This window comes from Fukomys damarensis, unplaced genomic scaffold, assembly GCF_012274545.1.
Source record: "Fukomys damarensis isolate Sample0158 unplaced genomic scaffold, DMR_v1.0_HiC HiC_scaffold_1, whole genome shotgun sequence".
Classification (NCBI taxonomy): domain Eukaryota; kingdom Metazoa; phylum Chordata; class Mammalia; order Rodentia; family Bathyergidae; genus Fukomys; species Fukomys damarensis.
Window position 1 is genome coordinate 48,997,740 of NW_022900913.1, and position 8,778 is coordinate 49,006,517.

The following is an 8,778-nucleotide window of genomic DNA, read 5'->3' on the forward strand; positions in this document are numbered from 1 at the left end:
ATAGGGTCTTACTTTATAGTTCAGGCTGGCCCTGAACTCACTGTGTAGCTCAGAATGATTTTAAACTCACAATCCTCCTGCCTCTGCCTCTGCCTCCCGAGTCCTGGGATTACTGGCGTGAGCCACCACACCCAGCTTCACTATATAAAAAATGACAATGTAATCAAATAATAATAACCACCCCTGCTCACAGAAGGAAGCCTGCCCCCAGCAAACTGCATGAGTTAGTAAAATAAAATGAAACTTCATACTGAATTGAGAGTTGACAGAAAGTGCTAAGAAAGTTACTGGAAAAAAAAAAAAAGGTGGAACACAGAAAACTTCCAAGTAAGTACAGTGGTACCTCGCTTCACAAATTTAATTTTTCCCATGACTCTAGTCACAAACTGAATTGGATGAGAACTAAATTGAATTCAATGGATAGGTTCAATGTTGACCTTACAAGGAAATTTGATTTAGTTTTCATGCAATTCAGTTTACAACCAGCAGTGTGGAAGAATTAAGCTCATGAACCAAGGCACCACAATAGAATAATAAATTGCAAGGCTATAAAAACTGGTATCTGTGATAAATCATAATTCAAGATAATTAGAGGAAAACTTTTAAGAGGCCTTAGCCAATAGAACTCTGCCTGAAGGATTAAAAATTTACAATAAGTATGCCATTAAAAGTGGATTCAGAAGCTAGCATAAAATATTTTCTTAAGTATTTTAAGCTATTGAAAATATTTTATACTATATATTTTAATTGTAAAGAGTTTCAAAGAAAAGTTATAAATTCATATTAAGCTCTGAATTAAAGTGGATTTAATAGCAACATTTTTAAAGTGCCACATTTGTTACTTTTCTGAGCAATTAACTCTAACTTTGAAATTCTACTGACACAACTATAAAAGCCACTTTACACTTGTCATCTTTCCCAATTTGACTTTATCTAATGTGTATGTTATTCAAATTAATATCAACAAATTGTTAAAGCTAATAATAAATTATAATGTAGCCAAATAACAGTCCATTTCCAAAAATACTATACTTTTTATCCTTTCTGATGCTCTTGTTTTAATTTTCCTTTATAAATTAGTGCTGTTTATGCTTTTAGCCTCCTTGATTACATTTCTCCATATATAAAATATTTCACACAAAATAACACTACTGTATAAAATTTAACTCAACAATAACAAACTTGCAAGATCCCCTCATTTACTCAAACATTCAATAAACAAAAATGTGTTAAATAAATGTTCATTGAATAAATGTCTACTTAGTCTATGCTTGATTCAAGTTTTGATTGTGATATAAGCCCCACTTCAATACCAAACACATAGCCTAATCATTTCAGAAAATTCTTGTGACATAGGAGTCAATTATGTGTCTTGTAATTTAAAAAATATTAATTCTGAAATCTGTTATCTATTCTAATTAATGCTAAAACTATTGTAAAAAGGTCAGTACTGTACTCTTGTCTACTATTACAATAGATTCATCAGAGATTATATATCAGCATATCCACTTTTGCCTATTACTAATAGATAACTAAAAGTAGAAGAAGTAAGTGAAAATTGCACCACTAAAGTTCCTTCTACCAGATGAATTTCCACATACATTATATTGTAATACCTCAAGGATATTGGTATTCACTACTCCTAATACAAGACATTAATTGAGTACATCTTTTCTTTCACTACCTACAGATTAGGAAAAGGCACACATGGACACCCTAAAATAGAAAACTTTTATCCTAATTTTAATATGGACATTTTAAACTAAGAAAAGGTAAGAAGACATAAAGGGTAGTCTATTTTACTTGCAAAAATTATATACTTAAAATTTCCATAGATGAGATATGTTTAGGAAAGGTCAATATTTTATTAATTAACCAGTTACAAAGCCATTAGGAATTGAGTCCAATCTGGCTTTAAATTAACTGTGAGGTAGATATTATCACAATTTTTTAACAAATATACTTAATTTTCTCTCATTTCATTTTGTTAAGAAATACTGCTTTAATTGAAAGATAACAAGTAATCAAGCTGCATAAAAATACACTGTCTATTTCATTAAGATGAAAACCCAGGACTTCTTTAAAGAAGTATTTAATATCCACTTTCTATACCTTACAACCTCGTTAAAGTTACAAAGGATAGTAATTATCAGTATTAGATACATTTACTTTATTTTTCCTTATTCTGAAACAAATCATATATTTCATACAGATAGAAAAAAAGCAAAGTAATATTAAGAGAAAAAAGAACAATGTATAAATAAGTATTGTGGAAAGGTAAGAATGCAAGGAATTTAATTTGTAATCATTATACATTATATATATTTAAATCACAAACATGTTCAAATTGTACATATATTATATCCTAAAGAGTTATAACATACCAGAGAGTCACACGCTACATAACCTTGTAAGAATCAAATAAAATAAACATTTGGGGCAGTATCTCTAGTATTAACATCAATTCTACAATACAAAAGGATCAATATTTTACTACTATACTTAACAAAGCAAAATTGTATGTTTATTGATCAGATTCATTTTGGCACCGTTAAATGAAACATTACCTATATTACATTTCAATCAGAATCAGAATTCTCAGATGCAGTATCACTAACGGTAGGAAAAGTTCTGGCAGTTCTAAGTTGATGCAAGTATTCATTTATGTCCTGAGAAATATGGCAAATTCATCTTTGTATACCAGGTACCACAATTACTGCTGATGGTTTATCTGATTCTTCCTCAAGCTATAAGTACAGTGAAACCAGTTCAAATACATGATGAACCCCAAAATAAATATTCTAAAAATTATTCCTAAAGGTTTATTAAAATACTATATGAATTGAAATTCACATCAATAAAATTGTAATCAAAATTTCTTTGACTATCCACTCTCCACAATTAACTGTTCAATAATGAATAAAATTTCATTGATGATATTATGAAGTTTATATATAATGAAAAGGACATTAATTTTTTTTTCAGTACCAAGGATTGAACAGAGGACCTTGTGCTTACAAAGGCAGGTGTGATGCCACTGAGCTAAATCCCCAGCCCTAATTCATTTTTGTTTAAAAAATTGTGCATTTAAAGACATAATCAATAAGGAAGTAAACATTTAAACATTACCATATATATTATGCCATATCTCATAAATACGCATAATTTAATGTGTCAATTTCTTTTTTTTTAATTTTATTTTTTTACTTTTTGGTACCAGGGATCAAACTCGGATCTTTGTGCTTGCTAGGCAGGCCACCGAACAGCTGAGCTAAATCCCCAGCCCTTATGTGTCAATTTCTTTAAAAACTTCAGAGTATTTATTATATATAAAATATAAAGAGGAATATTAGGCCATGTATATATGGCTTTATTTAAATGAAGAGCTTTATTTAATTATATATTTTACAATGTGATACTTTTTATTCTGTCCTCTCATTTCACAAGTGGAAATATGAAAGTATGATCATTATATTAAAACCTATACTTTTTTGTGTTGAAAAATAAAAGAACTATTCATTTTGCTTTCAAAATTGTAACTCTTAGAAATTGTGTACATTTATAAAGACAGTTATTTGCCAAACAATTAGCCACTTCTAAAACCCACTATGAATTTGGACAACCTACTTTGAATTATTAAGTGATTTTTTTAAAAGAAACAAACTCCTATATCAAATCCAAAAAATGAACTCCATGCGGCTAGCCACAATATTTCTCAAATAGAAAAAAGACAGATGTAAATACTGAATAGTTTCTCTGGTGTGAAAAACTAAAATAGTACTCAAGATCCTAACGGGATAATTAGCAATGTGAAATAGGAAGAAAAGGACTAAAGGTTTAAGGACAGTGAGAAGGGTAGGGAAAGGAGAACAAGAGAAAGGGAAAAAATATGAGAAAATGTAAAAATGGAATTAAAATGTTTGTAGGTGGAGAGGGGAGGAGGGGCTGAAGGGAGGGTGGGCACAAAGGGAAAAAATGAGAACCAAGACCTGTCATGTAAGGGTACAAGATCCCAGTAATGAATGTAAGTGTACTGTCTACCTAGAATGTACCAAAAAATTAAATTTAAATAAAAAGTTTAAAAAAAAAGAAAAAGACAGATGATGTAAAATTCACTTAGTAAGCCAATTTTATTAATTAGAATGGTTCCTGTAGAGGAAAAAAAAAATCAAAAGGGAAGCTAAGATAAAATGGCATAAAATAATTTTTAAAATATATAATTTCAGGAATTAAGGCTGTTTAGCCTTGAATTTTTGCTTATCCCTTTCTTATAATTGTATTTCCCTCAGGTCTAGCTTTTTTACTTTGGAAAAAAATATCAGTCTTTATTTTATTCATCTTTCTCCAAACACAGAATGCTAAGTACTATTTATCCATTGCCCAGAATTTAGAAAAAAAAATTATTGAAAAAATAAGTACTTCTTGTAAAATACACCTACCTATATTCCTACCTGTTTGTGATGGTGATTTGTTTGTAATAGTAATTAAACTCATTTGATGGCCTGAAAGGCATTTCTTCTTTCCTTGAAAAATTTTTATTGATTCAAAGTGATTCATAACTACTCTAGAATATACTTGTGCAGTTTCTGTGTCAAACATCTGATTACAACTTTTAAGCATACTATAACCATCCTTTCACTAAAATATCAAAATATATTGTAATTTTTAATCTAGAAACATAAATCAAAATATATATTCCAAATTTACTATGGGCTCTGAAATGAAATTCATATTTAAAAACATTTCATTGTATGTACACTAACAAGCTTTAATTTATGTCTCTCACTCCATTCAAAGCTTAGAGATGATAACTTTGAATAATGTTGTCTTTTTTTTTTGTTTTGATTTTTTGAGACAGGGTCTTACTGTGTAGTTGAGACCGACCTGGAACTCACTATGTAGCCCAGGCTGGTCTCGAACTCACAGCGATCCTCCTGCCTCAGCCTCCCGAGTGCTGGGATTACAGGCATGCATCACCACGACCACCTTGAATCTGTTGTCTTTAGCAGTATGCTTAGCAGCTTTAAAATTGGGCCACCTACCATCCCTAAACAAAACAGCTTGAGGATTTGTTTAGAGTAATATTTCTGAAACTCCTTTGAAATCTATTAATGGCACTTATTAGAATTATGAATCTGAACTTAAGCATCCTACCACTACTGGACACTGCTCCAAACTGGATTACTGAAAAACCCTCTGAATTAAATTGTAAGGTTCTTAAAGATTACTCATCAAAATTTTATTCTACGTAACACAAACAAAATATATTTAAAGTAGGAACATTAAATGTGCTGGAAATGCAGTACTTATGAAACTTCACCAATCTATTATGGCATTTTATATTGAGCCAATTCTGGCTACATTTGCCATTTGCAGAATACTATAAATAAGCATAAATTTTAGATATTCTGTATTTTAAAATATGATAACACAAAATAATAAAATCATACATGCATATAACAAGATGAAATTAATTTATGAATCACAAAAATTTGACGGAAATATTTGTTTAAACTATAGAGGGTCTGAAATCACCCAAATCAAATCATTTATATGCATATACATTTTCACACAAGAAAATGAATTTATTTAAAATGTTTTCAAAGTAAATTAATCTCACATTTGCAATGTACTCCTTAATAGCAAGAAGGTAAAATTTTTTCCTCTGTAAGTATTGTCCTTGAAACTTTACAGTATCTCTTATGATTCAGTGTCCTGGTTCTGCATCTGAATCAAATCCAAATTCTATTCCAGCAACTTGAGGAAATCTGAACTTTAAAATTATATTATTGGATTATTCTGCAGAAGACATAGCAATAATAAATAAGAGAAAGTATTAAAATTTAAGTGAGCACATCTTACGCTACTTAAACTACCATAGTGTATCCAGATTGGGAGCTTCACACAGCTTGAAAGAACCTGTCAAATTACATGTTTTCAAGAAATACAAAAAAAGACAGTAATACTAAGTAATTCTTTCCTTATTTCCTTCTATTCAAAGAGAATTTCAAGAATTTCTATTCTATAATTTAAACTACTGCAAACTGTTGTCCCAATTTCCATCCTCAATTCCTAAAAGAATAAATACAACAATAGAGGAGAAAATGCACATATCTATTAAAACTTATGGCTATCTCTGCAGTTCATCCTAAATACAAGAAAAATGTAACTTTTGTCTATTATTACTTCAACAATAACAAATAGCTAGGCCATCATTAATAGGCCATCACTGGGATAATTTAACTTCAAATACAGACTACAGAGCTCAGATGAATTCACCTTAGAGCTTTCCAAGGGAGAACTGTAGGAGTTTGGCAAAAATCCTCCAGAATAACTGAACCAATTTAGAAGCAGCGTCTATGATTTCAAATGGTTAGGCATATGTAAGATGCTTGGGACAGAAAGAAAAGATCTATTTTCAAACAACATCACCAAACTGAATGTTTAAGGACAGACTGAAATTTCAGTCAAACTACTTTCCATTTTGGAACTTCATATATGTTCAAAGTGAAAACCATTAGAAATTATAAAAATGTTTTTATTACGATTGTACTGAGGAACAGAGTGTATGACACAGCATTTCATCTTAACAAGCTTTTCCTGTCTTCCTGAAACTCTCACAACTAGAATATGAAAATAATTTCAAGTGTTCACCTTTGAATTTATTGCTATTGGTTGTTATTTTCTTTAACATATTTAAGATCTATTCTTAAATTAATCATTGAGCATGTTCTATGAGTCAGAAACCATGTTTGAAATATCCAGTGAAAAAGATACAAAGCATACATCAAAAATACTGTCATATAGTTTGGGAAATTTCTAAGTAAATAAGGACTGATCATACAGAGTGATAATTCAGTGAGCACTGGCATTGTAACAGCACAGAAGAGGGGCACTAAACCCAGGCCTGGAAGAATCAAAGGGTCCCCTTCTCTCTGAAGGGAAAACCTAAACAATCTTTCATTTTTATCCAATAATTATTTCTGATTGAAGATATTTCACCAAAAAAATGAAAAATAGAACTACCCTATAATCCAGGAACCCCACTACTACATATGTATCCAAAGCAATTAATTCACTATATTGAAGGGATATCTGTACCTCTGTTTATATGCTTACTGTAGTGCTCTTTACAATAGCCAAGATATGGTATCAACCTAAGTGTCCATTAATGGACAGATTAAATATAGATAGAAATATTAGATAGATAGATAGATAGATAGATAGATAGACAGACAGATATAGACAGACAGACAGACAGACATGGACAGATGAACAAATACAGTGGAATACTATTTGAGCATAAAAAGAAGGAAATCCTGTCATTTGTGAGAATATGGATGAATGTGGAGACTGTTATGCTAAGAGAAATAACACAAGCCTAAAAGACAAATAGTATATGATTTTACTCATGTATGCACCCTCACTCATATATGGACCCTTTACAAAGTTGATTTTGTAGATCAGGAAGTAAAATGAAAGTTACCAGAGTCTGGGGAGGACAGATCATGGAATGAGGAGATTTGTCAAAGGACATAAATTACAGTTAGATAAAAGGAACAAGTTCCAGAGAACTGTACAGCACAGTGACTATTATTAATGTTGATATATTGCATTCTTTAAAAATGATAATGGGACAAATTTGTGCACCACAAAAACAATTGACTTTATGAAGTTATGCATATGTTAGCTAGAGTTAGCCACAAAGCATTTATACTCAAAACATGTACATGATAAATATATATAATTTTATCTATATATTTTAAATTAAATACTAACTTTATCAAATATGTAAAACTATTGGCATTTAAGCAAAGTGTTATACACAATTCTTTTTTATTATCTTCTCTGAACATTACCTTGCTTATCTTCCACTGTTTCTGATTTCAACTCTAGGCTCCGTGGTTTACCCCGATATTGTCTTCACCTCAACCACCTCCCTTGTAATGGGTATGACAAAGACATTTCTGTGTGAGTACAAGTTCAGTTACAAGGTAATAGTTTTAAATCTACTTACAAAAGACTTCAAAGTAGGAAAATTATTTTTCAAGGAAATAAATAGACACCTATAAAAAAGAATATCAGATTCTACATTGCTAGACTTAACTTGGCCTCCAAATATCTGTTGTTTCAATTTGATTTAAAGATAACTGATAACACCTCTGCATCCAAATCTAATCCAATATCTTAATACAAATCTACATACAAGCCTAATCAAATTTCCAGTGAAACTTGATTAGCTGATTAAGCCTTAGAAATATCTTTTATATCAATCCTCAATAGTCCCTCTATGGCTTATTCTCCAAACTATATCACTCCACACTACACTGAAGACATAAAGCAGTTCATAATATTCCCTTGACTAAAATTAAACAACAAGTTCATTTAACCCATAGCAAAAAATCCCATGTAGGCTGTACCTGGCCTTTTCAAACTCAAAATGCTCTACCATGTGTACTCTTCTTTCTGCCATTTAATTTAATAAGAACTACGTCACTATAGCTCCTAACATATCAGGCTCTTTCATGTCAAACATTCTGTATCTTCTGCCTAGAAGGCCTTTTCCCCCTTCATCTTAAACTAATGATCCTTCATAGAGAAAGTTGTTCAACACTGTAAGCCTTTTAACAATCAATGTGTACTCCTTTCTGCCATTTAATTTAATAAGAACTACGTCACTATAGCTCCTAACATATCAGGCTCTTTCATGTCAAACATTCTGTATCTTCTGCCTAGAAGGCCTTTTCCCCCTTCATCTTAAACTAATGATCCTTTTCA

The 8,778-nt window shown here is 30.8% G+C and overlaps 1 pseudogene; it reads right to left on the minus strand.

Annotated features, from left to right (window-relative positions):
• Positions 1-2,579: 2,579 nt before the first annotated feature.
• The window catches only part of LOC104871438, a 45,214-nt pseudogene continuing 39,015 nt past the window's right edge, over positions 2,580-8,778 (minus strand).